This window comes from Pinus tabuliformis, chromosome 2_2 (genome assembly GCF_031772625.1).
Source record: "Pinus tabuliformis cultivar Carrire ecotype Pingquan chromosome 2_2, CPIR1, whole genome shotgun sequence".
Taxonomy (NCBI): domain Eukaryota; kingdom Viridiplantae; phylum Streptophyta; class Pinopsida; order Pinales; family Pinaceae; genus Pinus; species Pinus tabuliformis.
Genome location: NC_142300.1, coordinates 739,140,563 through 739,160,544, shown reverse-complemented (window position 1 = coordinate 739,160,544; position 19,982 = coordinate 739,140,563). Strand labels below are relative to the sequence as shown.

At 37.3% G+C, this 19,982-nt stretch overlaps 1 pseudogene across 1 annotated transcript in view; it reads left to right on the top strand.

Moving 5' to 3' along the window:
• The window catches only part of LOC149194771 (proteinaceous RNase P 1, chloroplastic/mitochondrial-like), a 168,774-nt pseudogene extending 152,511 nt beyond the window's left edge, over window positions 1-16,263 (top strand). The window contains exons 5-10 of the transcript XR_016254567.1: window positions 14,299-14,367; window positions 14,508-14,743; window positions 14,968-15,036; window positions 15,177-15,412; window positions 15,637-15,705; window positions 15,846-16,263. The product of XR_016254567.1 is annotated as a proteinaceous RNase P 1, chloroplastic/mitochondrial-like (transcript). The remainder of the gene's footprint in view (window positions 1-14,298; window positions 14,368-14,507; window positions 14,744-14,967; window positions 15,037-15,176; window positions 15,413-15,636; window positions 15,706-15,845) is intronic.
• The last annotated feature ends 3,719 nt before the right edge of the window (window positions 16,264-19,982 follow it).

Here is a 19,982-nt window from a genome sequence, read left to right as displayed (position 1 = left end):
TTCTTGTCACCGAGATATTGAAGATTCCTTCCCAAAAGGCTAAGTTATTAAATGCCATTGAAGCTCCTCGTGTTAATGTTTCTCAAGAGAAGGCTCCTGAGACTGTCTATTAGGATGACCCCATATATTTGCAAAGTATGGATTCAAATAACAAAGACCATCAACCATTTTTTATTACTTTGTTGGTTAATGGTTATAGATTGTATAATTGCATGTTGGATTCTGGTGCCTCGGCTTGTGTTATGACCAAGAGGGTCATGGAGCAACTCAATTTGAGAATTTCTAGGCCTTACTACAACATATGTGCCATGGATTCTAAGAAGATTGAAGTTTATGGATTGATTTATTAGTTTACCCTAGCATAATGATTGTAATCGACATAGTTGTAGTTGATGTTCCTAATGCTTGGGGCATGTTGTTGTCTAGGAAATGGGCCTCTGATCTAGGAGGAAGTATTCAGATGAATTGATCATTTGTTACGATCCCTTCTCCTAGAGGTGATGGATTTGTTAGTGTAGGAATTTACAGGGTAAATTCCCCAGACAAAACACCAAAGGACACCTAAGCAATTTCAGTCTCAAAATGAAAAATCATTTCAACAAAATGATAAAGCAAATAAAAACAAAGGGAAGAAGACTGATAGACATTGCCACTTTTGTAATCGAGATGGGCACTTAGAATCCAAATGCTTTAAGAAGATGGTAGCCTTATCTATTCCATTCTTACTAAGTTGGGACCAACCTACTCTGTGTTTGTTTCCACCTTCCATTCTACTAGAGAAGCATTTATTTATCAAGGACAAGACCACAAGTCCTCAATTACAACATCGTGAGGTGAAAATTCAACAGTTTTACCTTCACTTGAATGAGTTATCTGATATATAGATAGAAGGTTGCAGGATAAGGTTGGAACACATAATACATTATTAAATTGACCATTGTCTAGATGAACAGTTCCAGTCCCTACAACACTAAGAGAACTATGATCACCAACATATATATTTTTGGTGTTACAATCATTTAAAGAAGAAAACATGGCTTTGTTATTTGCCATGTGATAAGAAGCTCCACAATCAATGAGCCACTCATCAGAATGAAGCATAACATCTATTTGGAGCACTCTTCAATTTCAATTTCATCATCAGGAATAACACTTTCTGCATGTGGTTGTCAAGCATCTCGGTCTGGTTATGCACTAAATGTATCTTCTTCTTCTCATTCTCATGAGTGGCTCATTGATTCTGGAGCTTCTTATCACATGGCCAAAAACAAAGCCATGTTTTCTTCTTTAAATGATTGTAAGACAAAAAATATATATGTTGGTGATGATAGATCTCTTAGTGTTGTAGGGACTGGAACTGTTCATCTAGACAATGGTCAATTTAATGATGTATTATGTGTTCCAACCTTATTCTGCAACCTTCTATCTGTATATCAGATAACTCATTCAAGTGAAGGTAAAACTGTTGAATTTTCATCTCACGATGTTGTAATTGGGGACTTGTAGTCTTGTCCTTAAGAAATAAATGCTTCTATAGTAGAATGGAAGGTGGAAACAAACACAGAGTAAGCTGGTCCCAACTTAGTAAGAATGGAATAGATAAGGCTACCATTTTCTTTCTTAACCTTAACACCTTCCAAGAGAAGTCTAAGGGTCTAGAACTTAGACAAAACATCTTCAATGGAAGAAAAATTATTGGGGTCCAACGTAAGCAACTTTTTTTCGAGTTGATGGGTTCTAATTTCATTTTTAATTCCAAAAACTTTGGTGAGTTGTTTCATTACTTCATTAAGGGTATCAAGTTCTGCGATATGGAATCTAAGGTCTAGAGAAATAGACATCCTTATCAACCCACGTGCTTGATCTTGCCTATTTTCCCATTTGGCTGTCTTATCTTCATCTTTAGGTTTAGTTTCTTGGCCTGGGGCTATTCTGTAAAGACCTTTACTTCTAAGTAAATCAACAATGTAGGACCACCATTGGAAGTAGTTGGTGTTGTCAAGAATAACTTGGCATGGATTTCGATTTTAATAGAAACTGAAGCTGTAGATCTTGAAACTAAGTGTTCCAATGGAAAGATCTCGAAAAGTTAGGCCGATTAAAAAAAAGGGCTCTGAAAATAACTTCCGGATGAAGAAGTTATGGCTTTTTGAAAAAAAGTTGTTGAAGATGCCGACGAAGTGCGTGAATGTGCGGAAGTGAATGATAATGTTATATTTAAAAAAAAATCCGCCCCCCGACCCCCCCTTTCAAACTTAATCTAATTAGCTTAGTTTAAAAAAAGATTTTATGTGACTCACTTTTATAAATAAGTGAAAGTCACTTTTACAATGGTACTTTATGAGCTACTCACTAAATTGTAATTTAAATAAAAGATAAAGAGACTTTAGAATTATAAGTGACTCACTTTTTATAATGGGTGAGAACACTTTTACATAAAGTAACTTTAAAACATAAGTTACATGTGCTTTTTGAAAAAGTAACTCAAAAAAAAGAAAGACTTGAACCCAAGACCTCTATTTTCATAAAGTAACTTTGGACCAAGTAAAAGGTTAGTAATTTTTGGAAAAGAGGAAGGTTTTATTTGCGTGCTTGCTTGAAAATCTCTTTTCCCCTACAAAACAAAAAACCACACAACCCAACACGGACATGCAAAAAAAACCAAACCTTATCGTTTTAAGTTAACTTTTGCCGGAAACTAAATATTTTCCTCAATGTTTCTGATTTTCCGAGATCACATTAAGGCGCGGCGGAAAAGAGCATACGCATGAGAAAAATCCTTCCTTTCTATTTCTGATTTGCCCAGATCGCACAGAGTCACGGGACAAAGAGCATACACAGAAATGAAAGGTATAGATCCGGTAATAAAAAACAGAGAGCTAAATAAACCAAAATAAACAGAGAGATGAATAACTAAAACTGCAAATAAAGACTGTATACCTCCAGATCTTAAAAATGATGTAGCTAGGGCTACCAGAAACCTCTTTGCATGAAACGAAAGGGGTTCTTCACTGGAACATATGCTCCTAACACAATAGAGCAGTCATCTCGACCCGAAAGTAGTCAGAAACAATAGAACTAAGAAACGACAGTTGGATGCAGTTCTATCGGCTTCGGATTTGGATCACCAACGGATGTGGCCCTCAAATAGCTCTGATACCATGTAGGAATTTACAAGGTAAGTTTCTCAGGTAGAACACCGGAGGACACCGCTCACAAACAGATCACAGATCAATACACCAGTGTTCTTGACGTGGTTAAAACCCTCAAAGAGGGAAACCGTCCATAGCTTGAGCCAACGCTGCCACTTCAAGCAATTTATTATTAATAAACTAAATAAAATTTACATAAGCTTTTCTCATGAACGGTCACCCTACAAATGACCCGCCGTTCTCTTTAAATAGAGATCATGGACCAATCGGGTGTTAAGCCACGGATCAAATGTTGGTAATACCGAGGAGAGAATGAACCGTCGGATCGCTTCATGTCTAGAACATATTGTGATTGTCGGATTGTAAGTTACAAATGTACATAGTAAAGAAACACACTTTACCTAACTCTACACTAGACCAAGTTATACTTAACTATTTCCTATGTGTCGGAATATCCTAACAATTAGACTTAACAGAGAGCCTGAAAGAAGATTCCAAGTTTACCTTGACATAATGATTGTAATGGACATAGTTGTAGTCGATGTTCCTAATGCTTGGGGCATGTTGTTGTCTAGGAAATGGGCCTCTGATCTAGGAGGAAGTATTTAGATGAATTGGTCATATGCTACGATTCCTTCTCCTAGAGGTGATGGATTTGTTAGACTTAACAGAGAGCCTGAAAGAAGATTCCATGTTGAAGATCCTAAGAGTCCCCATAATGAAATAATAAAGGAACAACCTAGCCTTGGGAATTATGCCATTTTGTCTAACTCTATAATTCCCCCAGAGGTCAAGGTTGATGAGAAGGTGGGTGATTTAAAAAATAAGGTATGGTATATGTATTTTGATGGTGCATCTTCTAGGCATGGTAAAGGTGCTGGAATTGTATTAAAGTCTCCCCTTGGTCATATTTTCAAATTTGCCTATAGATTGGAATTTGAAGCGACCAACAATGTTGTCGAGTATGAAGCTTTATTGTTGGGTCTTGAATTGGCAAAAGATTTGAAGGTTAAGTTGCTTAGTATCAAGGGAGACTCTGATTTGATTATCATGCAGATTAAGAACAAATTTACTTGTAAGAATCAAAGATTAAGAAACTATCGAAATGTTGTATGGGATACTATGGAATGTTTTGATGCTCTTGATCTAGAAGCTATCCCTAGAGAAAAGAATAACTTGGCCGATGAACTTGCCGTAGCAGCATCTACTTTGCAGTTATCTGATTAATTGTTGAAGGATAAGGTTAAAATGGAGGTTTAGACCTTCTCTACCTGACAATGTGGAGCATTGGCAAGCTTTTTATGATGAAAGACAGGTGATTCACTTTCTTAATAAGTTGGATGAATTTGAAAATTTTGAGATTAGTTATAAAGAGGATTGATATGATAATCATGAAGATATAACTAATCCTACTCCCAGGAACATTGTAGCATTGGAGCGACATTTTAATCGTCATGATGCTACAAAGGAAAAGGGTGAAATTAAGATGGATCTAGGGGAGTTCATTGATTTAAACATTGGTACCTCTAGTGACCCTAAAATCTTGAGGTAAAGGTACTAGTGATGAAGAAAGAAAGAAATTGATTAAAGTTAAATTCTGGTATGTTCTATGCTTAAGATCAATTTACTTCAATTTTCTTGTTAGCCCGATATCGATGACCAGTTTAGTAATCACACTAGCATGATAGTAAAATGTAGATAGAACATAAACATAAATAGTAGAGGAGAAGAGGACACAAGATGTGGCGCCAGCTAGGGACAAACCCCAATGTGGAGAAACCCTTGATCAAATCTTATTCTTCAATTGTTCAATAGAGAGAGATAATACAAATGATTTAAAGTCAATATTGACTTGCCAAATAGGAGATCAGACATCAGAGATCTTCACCATGAAGATGACACAATGAGGTTGCAATTCTGACACCAAGGACTGAAGATTTCTATACAACAGATGATAGCCCTAGAACAGCTCAACCAATCACCCAAAGTACTGCGACTTTCCTTCCATAAGACCCTCCTTCCTTCGTTGCATCACTGATTATGTCAAAGCTGCTAATCTGGCACCTTTTACATGCTTCAAGGACTGGTGCTTTTCTTGGCAAACCTGGTCACTAGTTAGGGCACAAACTCTGTCTGCTACAACACCCTAAACACACCCAACAACCCACCTATTGACTGTGGCTTTCCTTCACACAGTCCCTCCAACTATATGTTGCCTTATAGGGCTGCTATCCTCCTTGAACGCAACTCCTAAAGGCCTCCAACTGCTGGCTATGGCTTGCGGCCTAGCCCAACTGTGGACTGTAACTTTGGTCCCCTCAATCAGTGCCCCAATCAACCCTTAAACAATAGTCCCTTGCTCCTCTTTTCTGCGGCTTCTTTTGCCTGCAAACCGAGCTCAAGAACAACCCTATCATGCCCAAACAACCCTGAAATAGACCATGCTGTCACCTACAACAATGTGGCTTTATCACAAAATTACCACACTGATTTTTCTAGACTCCTTCACGCTGTTATAGGGCTCCTTTTGTTGCGGCTAGGTCTCCTCTTGCTGGTGCTAGGTCTCTCCTCGTCTTGCTGCGGTTAGGGCTTCATAATTTGCGGCTAGGGCTTCGTTATGACAACGGCTAGGTCTCCTCTGTAGGACTACGACTAGATGTCTCCCTTGACTACGTATTAGGTGTCTCCCTTGACAGCGTATTAGGCCTCTTCCTTGATCTGGATTAGGCCTCTCTTAACTGCAATTAGGGCCTCCTTTAGTCAGCGGATTAGGGCTTCTTTAGACTGCGTATTGGAGCTCCTCAAGACAACAGATAGATCTCCCTTCAATCTGCGGCTAGAGCATCTTCTTCTTGACCTCTCTTTCCACCAAACCCAAATGAGTGGAGAGAGATCATGAGAGAAGTGTGTGTCTCAAATGACTTGAGGTCTCCTCTATTTAAATACAACGTTGAGGTTGAGCTGGGTTATTTGGTTGTTGGCCGACCTTGACAAATTATCAAGTAATATAATTAAATTGATATCTCCATAATTACATGTCGGAATGGGATGATCCTTAGATCAATCCTACACCTCTCGGAGAGAGGAATCCAAGAAAAATATCAGCTGCCATAAATAAGATTACCCGCATGGAATTTTACCCTAATTGCCAATTTTAACAATTAATTTACTTCATGAATATAGGGATGTTTTAGCATTTTCTTATGATGAGTTAGAAGGTTATAGGGGAGATGTCATGGAACATACTATCCCTTTAAAAGACGAAAATGCTAAACCCTTTTGTCAAAAGCTTAGGCAGATAAATCCTAAGATGGCCCCTTTAGTTAAAAAGGGGCTTTCAAAAATGCTTGCAACAGTTATTATTGCTCAAACTAGGCATTCAACATGGTGTTCTAACTTGGTGATTATTAGGAAAATGAATGGGACAATTATACTTCGTGTCGATTTTAGAAACCTTAATCTAGCATGTAAAAAGGATAATTACCCTTTGCCAAACATGGATACTATGTTGCAAAGAGTAACTGGTTAGGGAATGATGTCATCAAGTATGGGTTAAGAAAGAAGAGCGGCACAAAACTACTTTCACCACACCATGGGGTACATTCAAATACATTAGAATTCCTTTTGGATTAACTAACGTCGGGGCTACCATTCAAAGGGTCATGGATTATGCCTTAAGGGTTAAATTGGTAAAATCATTGAAATATATCAAAATGATTTTATGGTTTTTTCTAAGGATGGTATCAGTCATATAGGTCTTCTCTGGCAAGTTTTTGATAGATGTAGAGAGTTTGGAATCTCCTTGAATCCTGCTAAATATGTATTTGGAGTAACTGAAGGGAAGTTACTTGGTCACATCATCTCGAAAGATGGGATCAAGATCAGTGTTTTTAAAACCGGAACCGGTGACCGGACCGGTCCACCTAATGAACCGGTTTACCGACCGGAACCGGTCTAACCGGGATTGGTTTGGTCTAAACGAACCGGTTTTTAAAAAATACATTAAATAATTAATTTTTAATGAAACAAAACTATTTTTAAGATGTAAAACCATGATTCCAAGCCAATAGAGACAAAATATGCAAAGTTTGCTCATTTATATACCATGCAAAGGTGAATATATCAAAATGGCACCGAGTGCAATACATATCATCGACCGAAGTGAAAAGCTTCAAATGATGCTAGCACTGTAACATATGAGAATATGGCAGTATTGTGCCATAAGTGTTTTACACCTTGCTACACAAAAGACTCAATGATCAACTTGATGTTAGTTCATGAATTATCACAAGAGTGTAGATAATTGCTTCAGGTTTTGTGTAGATCTGAGAAAAGGTTAACTATACCACACATAACTTTTTGTCAAGGATCAAATAGCTACATAAGTGAGCTTTTTCAACAATGCCAAGTATTGATGAACCTTAGCCTCTAGATAGTGCTCAACATTGTTGCTTCTAGGTTTGTTAGGCTTTGAATTGACTTATATATTGCCTTATCAATGACTGCGAGTCGTTCTCAGGATTATTCAAGACCAATGCCACAACAATTAAGCTTCAGAGAATCTAGCAATCAAAAGACTCATAGATATGTCACAAAAACAATAAAACAGAGTCAACGAATCCCCTTCTGATTTACATTAAAAATCTTCAACTGACACTATCACTGCAAGAAATCCGAGCTCAAGACATTTCCTCAAGACGCCAAACACATGTCACAAAAATTGTCTTTCAACAAGCAAAATTTTCAAAGGTATGACAAGGGAATAGACTGTAATATGTGCTTCTTCAAGCCACCTGCGATACCCTTGTCAACCATTTTAAAAGAAAATAGCCCAATGCAAAATACAATCTCCAAGAAGATAGACGAGATCAAGGTTTGTTGAGATGTATGGTTATTGGAAACCCTAACTACAGTCACAGTTTAGTTTTGAATACGTCACAGGTCTTCACAAGATAGATGAATTGAGGTAACGTCCAAAAATTATTACAGTGAGCAATCTTGTTTTATGGTAAGGTTAACGTTCTTTTGAAGTGAGGCTGAGGAGACTTTGTGGATTAACTTCAGCTAAGCCCTAACCAAATCTCAGAGCCAAAGACAAAAAGAAACTCGCATCCACAGGAGACCATAAACCGGCGGGCTGTCCATAAACCGGCCGGTTTTGACCAGTTAGGGCAGTTTTTTGGGCAAATGAGGTGGCTAACCGGGTTTTATAGGCCGGTTCGGACCGGCCAGGCATCCAACCGGCCGGTTAGACCGGTTACCGGTTTTTGTGGCCGGTTTTTAAAACTATGATCAAGATAGATCCTGAAAGGGTTGAAGCAATCCAAAAGATTCCTCTTCCTCATAATTTCAAATCCCTTCAGTCTTTCCTAGAAAAGACTAGATTTCTTAGGAGATTTATTCCAAATTATGCAGAGATAGCCAAACCTATTCAAAGTCTTAAGAAAGATGCTAAATTTATGTGGAAAGAAGACAGTAAAAAAGCTTTTTTCTTGCTAGTCTTGATTATTTTAAGGATTTCATGGTTTTTTCTTTTGCTTCAGAAGATACAATTGTCGGTGTCTTATACAAAAGAATAAGGAAGGTCACAAACAACCTATTGCTTTCATGAGTAGAGCTCTTCAAAATTTTGAATTAAATTATACTACCATGGAAAAGCAAGCATATGCCTTGGTCAAGTCTCTTAAGCATTTTAGGACTTATGTGGGTTATTCTAAAATCATTGCTTTTGTCCCACATTTGGCTGTTAAAGATATATTAACTCAGACTGATTGCTTAGGGACTTGTGCTAGGTGGGTTACTAAGATCCAAGAGTATGACTTGGAGATTAGACCCACTAAGTTGGTCAAAGGTCAAGGATTGGCTGAAATGTTGACTGAAGGTAATGAAAAAGCTCTTGGTTTGATTTGTCTGAATGATTTATCTTCACTTGAGCTGCAAAGATTAGGAGAGCATGATTGGTACAAGGACATCATTCATTATTTGTTAAATCTTACATGTCCCGACCATTTAGTTGCTCATAAAAGAAGGGCTCTTAGATTGAAAGCAACTATTGCCTTATGAAGGATGAACTCGGATGGAGAAATCTTGAGGGAATTGTACTTAGGTGTGTTGATGAAATTGAGCCCAAGAAGTTAATTTCCGAATTTCATTTAGGATTTTGTGGAGGTCATTATGTTGCAAGAATTATCGCCCACAAAATTCTTAGAGCTGGTTATTATTGGCCTTCAATATTTTCTGATGTGCATAAGTATATTAGAAGTTGCCAAGCCTGTCAACTATTCACTGGGAAGCAGAAGTTCACTGCCCCTGCTCTTACAACCTGTGGTTGTTGGGAGTCGAGACACGTTTTCAACATTGGGGTCTAGATTTCATTGGGAATTTTCATGAAAATTCTAGCAATGGCTACTCATGGATTTTAACTGCTACTGATTATTTCACTAAATGGGTTGAAGCCATTCCTACTAAGAATGCCACTGAAAAGGTTATTATGGATTTTATTGAAAATCACATTATTACTAGATTTGGTGTCCCAACTAAAATCACCACTGATAATGCCAAAGCTTTTAGTTCTACAAAGTTTTCATCTTTTTGTTTTAAGTATGGCATTGTATTATCTCATTCATCTAACTACTATCCTCAAGGTAATGGCCTTGCTGAATCAAGTAATAAAAATCTTATAACCATTATCAAGAAGATAGTAGGAGATAATAAGTGGTCCTAGGATAGCAAAATCAAGTATGCATTATGGGCAGATAGAATTACAAAGAAAAAAGCTACTAGTAAAAGTCCCTTTGAATTAGTTTATGGTTCAGATGTAACTCTACCTGTGCACCTTAAATTGTCATCTTATCAACTCCTTTAGCATTTTTCCATTGATAAAGATGTTGTCCAAAATAGAATTGATCAAATTGTGGAGTTAGATGAAACTCGAAGAAAAGCTTTTGATAATATGTGCAAAAATCAATCTAATGTTAAGAAAATTTTTGATAAATCTTCTTGAGCTAGATCTTTGCAGGTTGGAGATATGGTACTACTTTGGGATTGCAGAAATGAGAAACCAGGAAATCACAAGAAGTTTGACAGTTTGTGGCTGGGTCCTTACATTATCAGAGGCATCGTTGGACCAAATTCATTCCACTTGAGCACATTGGATGGTGAACCACTTGAATTACCTATGAATGGCCAAATGCTCAAGCTGTTCTTCAAAGATGACATTTGTTGCCATTATGCATGCTCTGTATTTTATTTCTAACCCTACTCCTTCTTATTTATTTATGTTGTTAAAGTAGTTTTAATTTCAACATTTTATTTCATAGATTAAATTTTATTTTTAGTAGAGCTTCTATTTCATGTGCTTAATGTTATATGATGATTTTTGGATTATATTTGGATGGACACTACTTATATGATTTTGTGTGTTGCTTGGGTGCAGATTCTGGATTCTCACATTCCTTTGGTGAAGCAACGTGTCCCCAAGTAGAGGCAAATGTTGACCATTTCGTGTCAACTACCCTATAGCCGTACACTTTTTTCGCGAAGGGATTCCATCATGTTCTAGTGTTCAAATTATTTAGGATTCATCGTCAGTCGACAATTTATCAAAGTTGTAAACCCATTCTGTAAGTTTATAATATAAATGATCTTAGTAAGACCATAATGTATGTAACAACCTAGGTAAGACTATTATTTTGATGACGATTTTCATCCTAGGAGGGTTTTTGTCTCACCGATTCATCTGTGTTTCTAAATACAAATGATTGGCAAAGTTTTTCCCTCTAGCCTCACCCCAAAGCTAAGGTGGATTTTGTCATCAAAATCTTAGGTAGGTCCTAATGCTCTAGTTGAGTCTTCCGTAAAATGATTTGGGAATAATTTTAACTAATTAGCTAAATTATTTTATTACAAATCACTTGGTCTACTAGATCATATTGAGTCATAGAATTGGGTAAAATAATTGATACAAATCACTTAGCCTACTAGATCATATTGAATCGCAGAGTTGGGTAAAATAATTGAAGGTTTATAATGAATGGGTTTCCCCCATTTGAGGGTTGGAATGTAATTAGCTTATGTAAATAATATTTTAGCCATGGTGCTAAAATATTATAGGGTTGGAAAAAATTATTAATCCCCTCCTGTCAATTAATTAAATTTTCTGGCAAAAATAAATTAAAAATCTTAAGACAAATTTAATTAATTAGAGTCAAAATTAACTCTTAGGAAAAATAAATTCTCCAATATTTAAATTCTTGGGTCCTAGAGAAATTAATTTTTGGAGGTCTCCCACTGAGGGAATATTGAAAATTTCAAGAAATTTTGGACTCTTTGTCGTTGGTGGTTAAGTCAAATTCAATTTTTTGAGGAAATTAGCTCAAAATAATTAGTTTTGAGCTAATTAAAAATTAATTAAAAGAGAAATTTGAAAATTCCTCAAAAAAATAAATATTTCAATGATGGAAATTAAAAGATAATTAAATCTTTATCAACGGTCAAGATTACTTTGATGGGATCAACTCAACTAGTCCTTTGGAGAATTTATCTATGAATTAGAAGTCATTTGTCTCACAGAGAATCCGATCTTTGAATCGTGTACTAGATGTTGAAGTTCTTTTGTAATTTTTTTGGAATAATAATAGCGCAAAGTTTTTGGGGTTTTCATTGATGGTGGTGTATCTCTTCTATTTCTTATGGTAATATAGTTCCTAATGCTCTGTTCAATTATATTTTAGAAGTTGTTGATTTTTAGCCTTTGGAATAATCTATTGCACAGGTATCTTGCTTAGGTTATTGGATCTAAGATAGCATTTTAATTCGATTAAGTTAGCAGGTATCTCTAATTTTTATGGATTATGGTGTTACTTTATATCTCTATCGATTTGAAAACTTGATTTGAGTGTGTAGAGATATTTTATATTCGAAAACTTGGGCATGAGGGGAAGTCCTCGATTGGATCAACCAACTCCCAAGGCATAAGATCTGAAGAGCCTTCTTGATTGAAATCCCAAGATTTATCTTATGAAGTTTCTTTTGCAGGGTTTTTTGGTTAGTGCGTCTTTTAAACTCATTCATCTTTTAATATCGTGTTTAATTGATAGATTTGACTAGGAAGATCTTGATTCTACAGATCTGGGAGTGGAGTTGGACTCATACTCCTCAGATCTGGTAGATTCGTACTCTATTTGTATAGATCTGAAGTTTTTATAAAATAATATTTAATTTCTAACATTTGGGTTTTGGGTTTTAGTTTTATTTTTGTATATATTGGGTTTTGGGTATTTCATTTTTTACTTGTGCAGGTGTAGATCTAAGATTATTCAAGGAGATTTTTGGAATTTGAGACAGATCTAGGCCCTGGAGGGCAAGATCTAGTCTCAAATCTTTGTTTGCAGGGCCAATAATTTGAGATTATTCAGTAAAGGAAGAAGATTTGGGGTTTGACGATAAATTTTCATATGATTTGGGCATATTTTCTAAGTCTTTTGAGGCCAAAGGCTGCCCTAAACTTCTTTGTTCAACCTCAAACCCTCGTGGAAGCCTCCAAAATCTACCTTTTCTCCTTGCGGCCTTCTCCATTTCTTTGTCCCTTAACCCTCACACTGCTTTCCAAACCTTGCGCTAGCCTTTAGGGCTGAATGCAGCTCCTCCTTTTTTTCATATGATTTGGGCATATTTCTAAGTCCTTTGAGGCCAAAGGCTGCCCTAAACTTCTTTGTTCAACCTCAAACCCTCGTGGAAGCCTCCAAAATCTGCCTTTTCTCCCATGCGGCCTTCTTTGTTTCTCTGTCCCTTAACCCTCACACTGCTCTCCAAACCTTGCGTTAGCCTTTAGGGCTGAACGCAGCCCCTCCTCCTTAGTCGTTGCCTTAATGCAACCCTTAAGGCTGCTTGCTGCTACCTTCTATACTCTCGGCAGCCCTCCTTGGCTTTCGCAGCCTTACCTTAACCCTGTCGCAATCTTCATTCTCTCCACGCTGCCTTCCCTTCTCCTCTGTTTCACAAACCCAACCTTTCTCCTTAGCCGCTGCTCCCTCCTCTAGCTTTGAGTTTCCCTTGTCCCTCTCGGCTTGCTTCCCAAAGCTTGACGTTGCCCTTTCCTCTTTTTGCAGCTTAATGCAGATCCATTTGAGGATATGTAAATGTATTTACTATTATCATTTATGATATTATCTTTTTTGTTACTTTGTAAGTTTGTATGAGGGAGGATGCATCATTTTAACGTTTCATTCTTCATATTTATAATATATCTAATGGTTTCAGTTCTAAAAGTGTTTGATGATTTCAAGGAGTAATTGATTTTTGAACTTTAAAGTATTTTTTAAAATAAAAATAAAAATTTTTATTATATTTTTTTTTTTGTACTTGCCGGATCCAGATCCTGGATTTTCAAAAAACTAGCGGATCCGGATCCAGATCTTGGATTTTCAAAAAACTAGCGGATCTGGATCCGGATCCAAATCCTGGATTTTCAAAAAACTAGCGGATCCGGATCTGGATCCAGATCTGTATCCATATCCATATCCTAATCCTGGTAACTTAGGAGAAAATGGAAACAACAAAGGTATGGCTTGCACAGTTTGTTGGTATCCTGTTGGTCTCTTTAGCAATCTGCTTCTTTTGCCCCTGCTGCGCCCTTCTTCTTTCCGGCACTTTTGCTTTCTTCTCATATGAGATCAACCTCTTCCTCCCTTGTGCTATTTATCCTTTGAGAGAAATACCCCTTACTCCTAGTTGCCACCTATCTCAATCTTAAAAATGTATGGCTAAGATTAAATCCTAATCTAAGTCACTAGTAGCTAGAACTTATAGAAAATTTCATTAGATTCCTAAAAGTGAACTTCAAAACATCAAATTTTCACTTTATTTTTTATTTTTCTAGTGAAATTATGAGAGAAAATAGTGATTTCCAAGGGTGGTGACCAATGAAATGTTTTGAACCACTTTCTGCACATTCACACTGAAACCTGTGCAAGAAGTTCCCTTTCTTGAGCTACATTTCTCAACAAAATGCAGAAGTTATTTTCCAAATTTTGATTAGGTTATGCATGTAGAAGGTAATTCAACTGCTTATAGGGGTATACTCTTACTTTTTTGTTTGAAATAATGACTTAATGAATGTTGTATGTTTGATTGTTTTGAGTGGCAGGTCCACTTTACTTTCAATGAATCTAATCCACAGTTTCACATGCCACCTCCATATTCGATTGTTATTCAAGTATGTAATCTTGTCTTGGTATTTGCACTTCAAAAGGGTGCAACTTCAGTTCTGCAAATAATTCCCGTCTTTACTGTCAGTATTTTCATTTATGTTCGCTGTAAAGGTGATCCTAATATGTCATTATAATTGTAATGTAGGAGTCTGAGAGAGGCTCATGGCACATTCCCATTAAAGGAGGTGATGACATTGAAATACCAAGAAGTTGGCTATGTGTTACTAGGTCTGGAGCATGTGGACTTACGCAATGGTCTGATCGATCAACCCAGGAAAGAAATACATTGGGGCCATCTGAAGACTCAGGTTTTGAGAGTGTTGCTGATGGTATTGTTTCCAAATCAAACATGGGCGTTAGTTAGACATGAGCAGAACACTGGTGAGGCTTTATGTTCAGCTTTCTCTACACAAACTGCTCACCTAACATCAGAAGTTCCCTTTCTTGAGCTACATTTCTCAACAAAATGCAGAAGTTATTTTCCAAATTTTGATTAGGTTATGCATGTAGAAGGTAATTCAACTGCTTATAGGGGTATACTCTTACTTTTTTGTTTGAAATAATGACTTAATGAATGTTGTATGTTTGATTGTTTTGAGTGGCAGGTCCACTTTACTTTCAATGAATCTAATCCACAGTTTCACATGCCACCTCCATATTCGATTGTTATTCAAGTATGTAATCTTGTCTTGGTATTTGCACTTCAAAAGGGTGCAACTTCAGTTCTGCAAATAATTCCCGTCTTTACTGTCAGTATTTTCATTTATGTTCGCTGTAAAGGTGATCCTAATATGTCATTATAATTGTAATGTAGGAGTCTGAGAGAGGCTCATGGCACATTCCCATTAAAGGAGGTGATGACATTGAAATACCAAGAAGTTGGCTATGTGTTACTAGGTCTGGAGCATGTGGACTTACGCAATGGTCTGATCGATCAACCCAGGAAACAAATACATTGGGGCCATCTGAAGACTCAGGTTTTGAGAGTGTTGCTGATGGTATTGTTTCCAAATCAAACATGGGCGTTAGTTAGACATGAGCAGAACACTGGTGAGGCTTTATGTTCAGCTTTCTCTACACAAACTGCTCACCTAACATCAGAAGTTCCCTTTCTTGAGCTACATTTCTCAACAAAATGCAGAAGTTATTTTCCAAATTTTGATTAGGTTATGCATGTAGAAGGTAATTCAACTGCTTATAGGGGTATACTCTTACTTTTTTGTTTGAAATAATGACTTAATGAATGTTGTATGTTTGATTGTTTTGAGTGGCAGGTCCACTTTACTTTCAATGAATCTAATCCACAGTTTCACATGCCACCTCCATATTCGATTGTTATTCAAGTATGTAATCTTGTCTTGGTATTTGCACTTCAAAAGGGTGCAACTTCAGTTCTGCAAATAATTCCCGTCTTTACTGTCAGTATTTTCATTTATGTTCGCTGTAAAGGTGATCCTAATATGTCATTATAATTGTAATGTAGGAGTCTGAGAGAGGCTCATGGCACATTCCCATTAAAGGAGGTGATGACATTGAAATACCAAGAAGTTGGCTATGTGTTACTAGGTCTGGAGCATGTGGACTTACGCAATGGTCTGATCGATCAACCCAGGAAAGAAATACATTGGGGCCATCTGAAGACTCAGGTTTTGAGAGTGTTGCTGATGGTATTGTTTCCAAATCAAACATGGGCGTTAGTTAGACATGAGCAGAACACTGGTGAGGCTTTATGTTCAGCTTTCTCTACACAAACTGCTCACCTAACATCAGAAGCAGACAAAAGAGAATGGAGATCGATATCTCCTTCAAGTCTATGCAGGCAACCTTATTCATGTAAAATAAGGAGGAAGGAATCTGCCCATATGGAGATACTTGCCTTGCCTTCTCTAAAAGACTAAGCAGTTGAAGGTTCAAATTCCAAACAACCTAGATATTTGCAGAAATCTTTGCTTGCTCTTAACAATTGAAGGTTCATCTGGTTTTCAAACATCACGTGAGCTTTAAATCTTTTCAAGTTGTCCACCTTTATTTTGGAAACCTCGGTCTACCTACAAGCATAAATGCATGTCGTCTATGTACAGAAAAAGCTTCAAGCAGCAGAGTCATAAATTATAGAATTCTGGCGGCAAGCGTTTCACTTGTGACCTTGCATATAGAATCATGAACCCGACCATGGGAACACCTCTTATCTGAAACATAAATTCTGATTTTATGTTTTGGTAACTTTGAACTTTTCCGACTTCAAATGAGGAACACTATATAGGTGCAAGGATAGTCATGTTGTTGATGATGGGACTAACATGCCATGCTGGGTGTCAGCTGGCATCTCTAGTTCAAAAGAGGAAAGAGTTCCTGCAAAAAAATTCTGTGCATTCTTTCATTTAATTTGTTTTTTCATTTTTTAATAGGAATTCTTGATTTTGTAAGATATTAGTAGTCCTGAGATATTTCCAAGGAATGTGTAGTGATTACTGTGTTATTCCTATACACGGTCCATTTTTGACCAAACATTCAGCTTGTAACAATTTGTTCTCTATAGAGATAGGATAAACAAGAAATGTACTCGCAGATATAATCATGCATAACCATCTCAATTTACCATTCAAGGTGATTTCAAGTGCTTGACAATTCTGAAGTAATAAACAAGAAACCTCATTACATTTCTTTCATTAAGCTTTGTTGGATGAATTGGAAATAGACATGATCCTTTGAGATTTTATCTTATATTCAACTTGTACCCATGAAGCTAAAATTCATTAACATAAATAAAATAGGTAAAAACTATGATGACCTGCCTCAGTTAAGCTGCATAAATTGCAACTATGCATAAACAAAAAGGATCAAAATCACTTACAGAAAAGGTACATTTTGAAGGGTTTGAGTAGTTCTCCACATTATATTTATTACCTCTACATCTCGGTCCTCCTCCAGTGCCGACCCTTAATGCCTGGAAAGTTGTATATTTTTAGCTGGTAGCTCCTTCGACACATGCATAGAAATCCAATCTGTGGGAAATTGTCATGTTCTTTCTTATAATAAGCTTCCCACTTATAGTGGCTCCCAGTTCACAAAATGACTGAAGAAACAGACTCCTTGCAGAAACAGCTGGTCTCCAGGCATCTGCTAACCATCTTTTTGTCTTTTGTCACAACTCCATATGGCTTTAGTTGAACTTCCAGCTTCAGTAGTAGCGACTCAATGAGCAGTGCTTCTAACTTAGCAGAGCAGGTGTGTATCAGTCCATGGCTCCATACTACGCTGTTACCCTTCTTCATTTAGGTGCTGCTAGTCATAAACCTTGGGCTGCTCGTTCACATGGTCACTCTTGAGTTCAAAGTTACCCTGTGCTTGCAAGATATCCAATCACCCTGTCTTGCCCTTGCAAGTCAAATAAAACCTGATAGCGAAGATAATTTAAGTGTTTGATTTGAAAGCCAAAGCCAATTTAAGATGCTGACTACAACTGGCCACCTTGCTTGAATCCTGTAGGAAGGTATTCAACATGTTTAGATTCCAGCTGTGAAATTCAATTTTCAATGTACTTATTTTGTTGTGAGCCAAACATTATGATAATCTTTTCAAGTTTATTTCGTCTCTTATGCCATCCTCAATATGCTTATATTAAAGGCCTTCAACATATATGTATATAATCTCACCCTTCTACTTTTCATAGATTTTATTTATCTGTAGTTCTGGGTGTTTCTATTTTGACTTCTTTGCATCCCCTTATCAGAAGGTAAAAACGTTGGCTTTGTACTATATAAAAAAACCAGTACATAATATCCAGATGCCTCTCCATATTGCAAAAATTATATCAAAAATCTCCCCATCCCCGTGCAAACAAGCAGAGACAAATAATTGTGACCCAAATACTAAATAGTCTAAGTCCAGGCATCTGAAACAACATAAAAAAGACTGTATCTGTATCTGATCAAGTAGTAAGGCCTAAAAGGAACAAAATAAAGCAAGTAGGCACAGCAAGTTAATTAAGGGCCATCTCGCCCTCCTCCACAAACATATTCTCAGAAATTAGTCAATAATGTAGAATTCTCTGAGTTGCCAATAGGCCTTTCTTTGATAAGCAATCAGCCAATGTTTAATTCTTTGTAGACATGTATAAACGAAATGAATGCAAAGGACTGCTTCAGTTACTCAATGCGTTCCAACTAGTTGTTTAAATTGGGAGCCAAGAAATTGGTCCGACCAGTAATCCCGTCATTGGTAGATCTGGAGTCCCCGTAAATGGTGATGCTATCCATCTGGTGTTTCTTGGCAAACCACAACAGCCCCCAGAGAGCCAGAAGTTTGGCTCTAGTGTTTGTGCCAGATCCACCATGCCAGAAAAGAAGGAAGTGAGTCTGAGCACTAAATCTCAGCCAAGTTTCGCATCCGCATTTTCCATACCGAGCAGCACCATAAAAAAAACAGCTTAGAAATGGACCTGCAAAAGATTCGTTCTAAATCTGGCCACCTTGTCTTAAGTGTTTATGACCCCTCCTCAACTCCAGCCAAAGCCAGTATGTTAGTACAGATCTTGGAGGTATCCACCTGTTTACCTTCAAAGATCAGAAAGTTCCTTGCACGCCAGATCTCCCAAAAATTGGATAGTGGGACAAACCTGTGTTTTCCTCTTCTGGTTGCCCACAATTTCAAGCATGATTCCAATGAGGGGAATTGGCGCAGAGGGGGAAGTTGTAATACATATAAAACCCAAAACCACACATACAAAGAAAAGGAACACTGTAAGAAAAGGTGAAGAACTAATTCCTCTGACCACCTGCAAAAAGGGCACCAGCCCAGGCCCTGGAAGCCCCTTTTGCAGAGATTGTCCTAGGTGAGGACTTTGTTACGCCACACTAACCAATAAAAAATGATGATCTTCAAAGGCACATCCCATCTCCAAATATTTTGGTACCAACACACAGTAGTCGTGGGATAAATCTTAGAAAGAATGTATCTGTAAATATCTGAGACCACCACTGAGCCTTTTCGCATAGTCCCTAGCCAAATAAGGGAATCGCCACAAGCCTTCTGACTCAGGCCAGATGTTTGGAGAACCTGTGTAAAGTGCTCCCAGAAAGACACATTTGCTCCAACTAAGCCAATCTCCACTGCATTCTTCCAAATTGGGTAGGAATCGTTCCAATGACTAATGACTTGGTCAAGAAAGAAAAAGCCTCTGGCATGTAGTGCTTCAATTGAACAGTCAGGAAAACAGGGATAAAAACTAACCCCAATAATAGAGTCAATGCCAATCAAGATTTTATCCCCTTTGCCAAATGACCACTGTAGCATAGACAGGAACCATTTTTGACTTTGTGAAAACTCTGCCATATATATGAATCTTTCTGCACGCCAATCTCCCCTCTTTTGTACCATTCCATTATCAACTTTCACTTCATATATTTCTCAAATATAATTCACGCCAAAGAACTTTTCCATAAAATGTCGGCCATGGAGATTTAATTAATAATTCCCATCCGAAAACTCGCACAGCCAGTATGCCCCATCCGCCACTCTCCTTGTCTCTCGATATAGTATCAAAGCAAACCAGATGATATTTATGTGCCCCCATGGTTCCTGAACATAAGAAGTGTGCCATTATAGACTTAATCGTCTT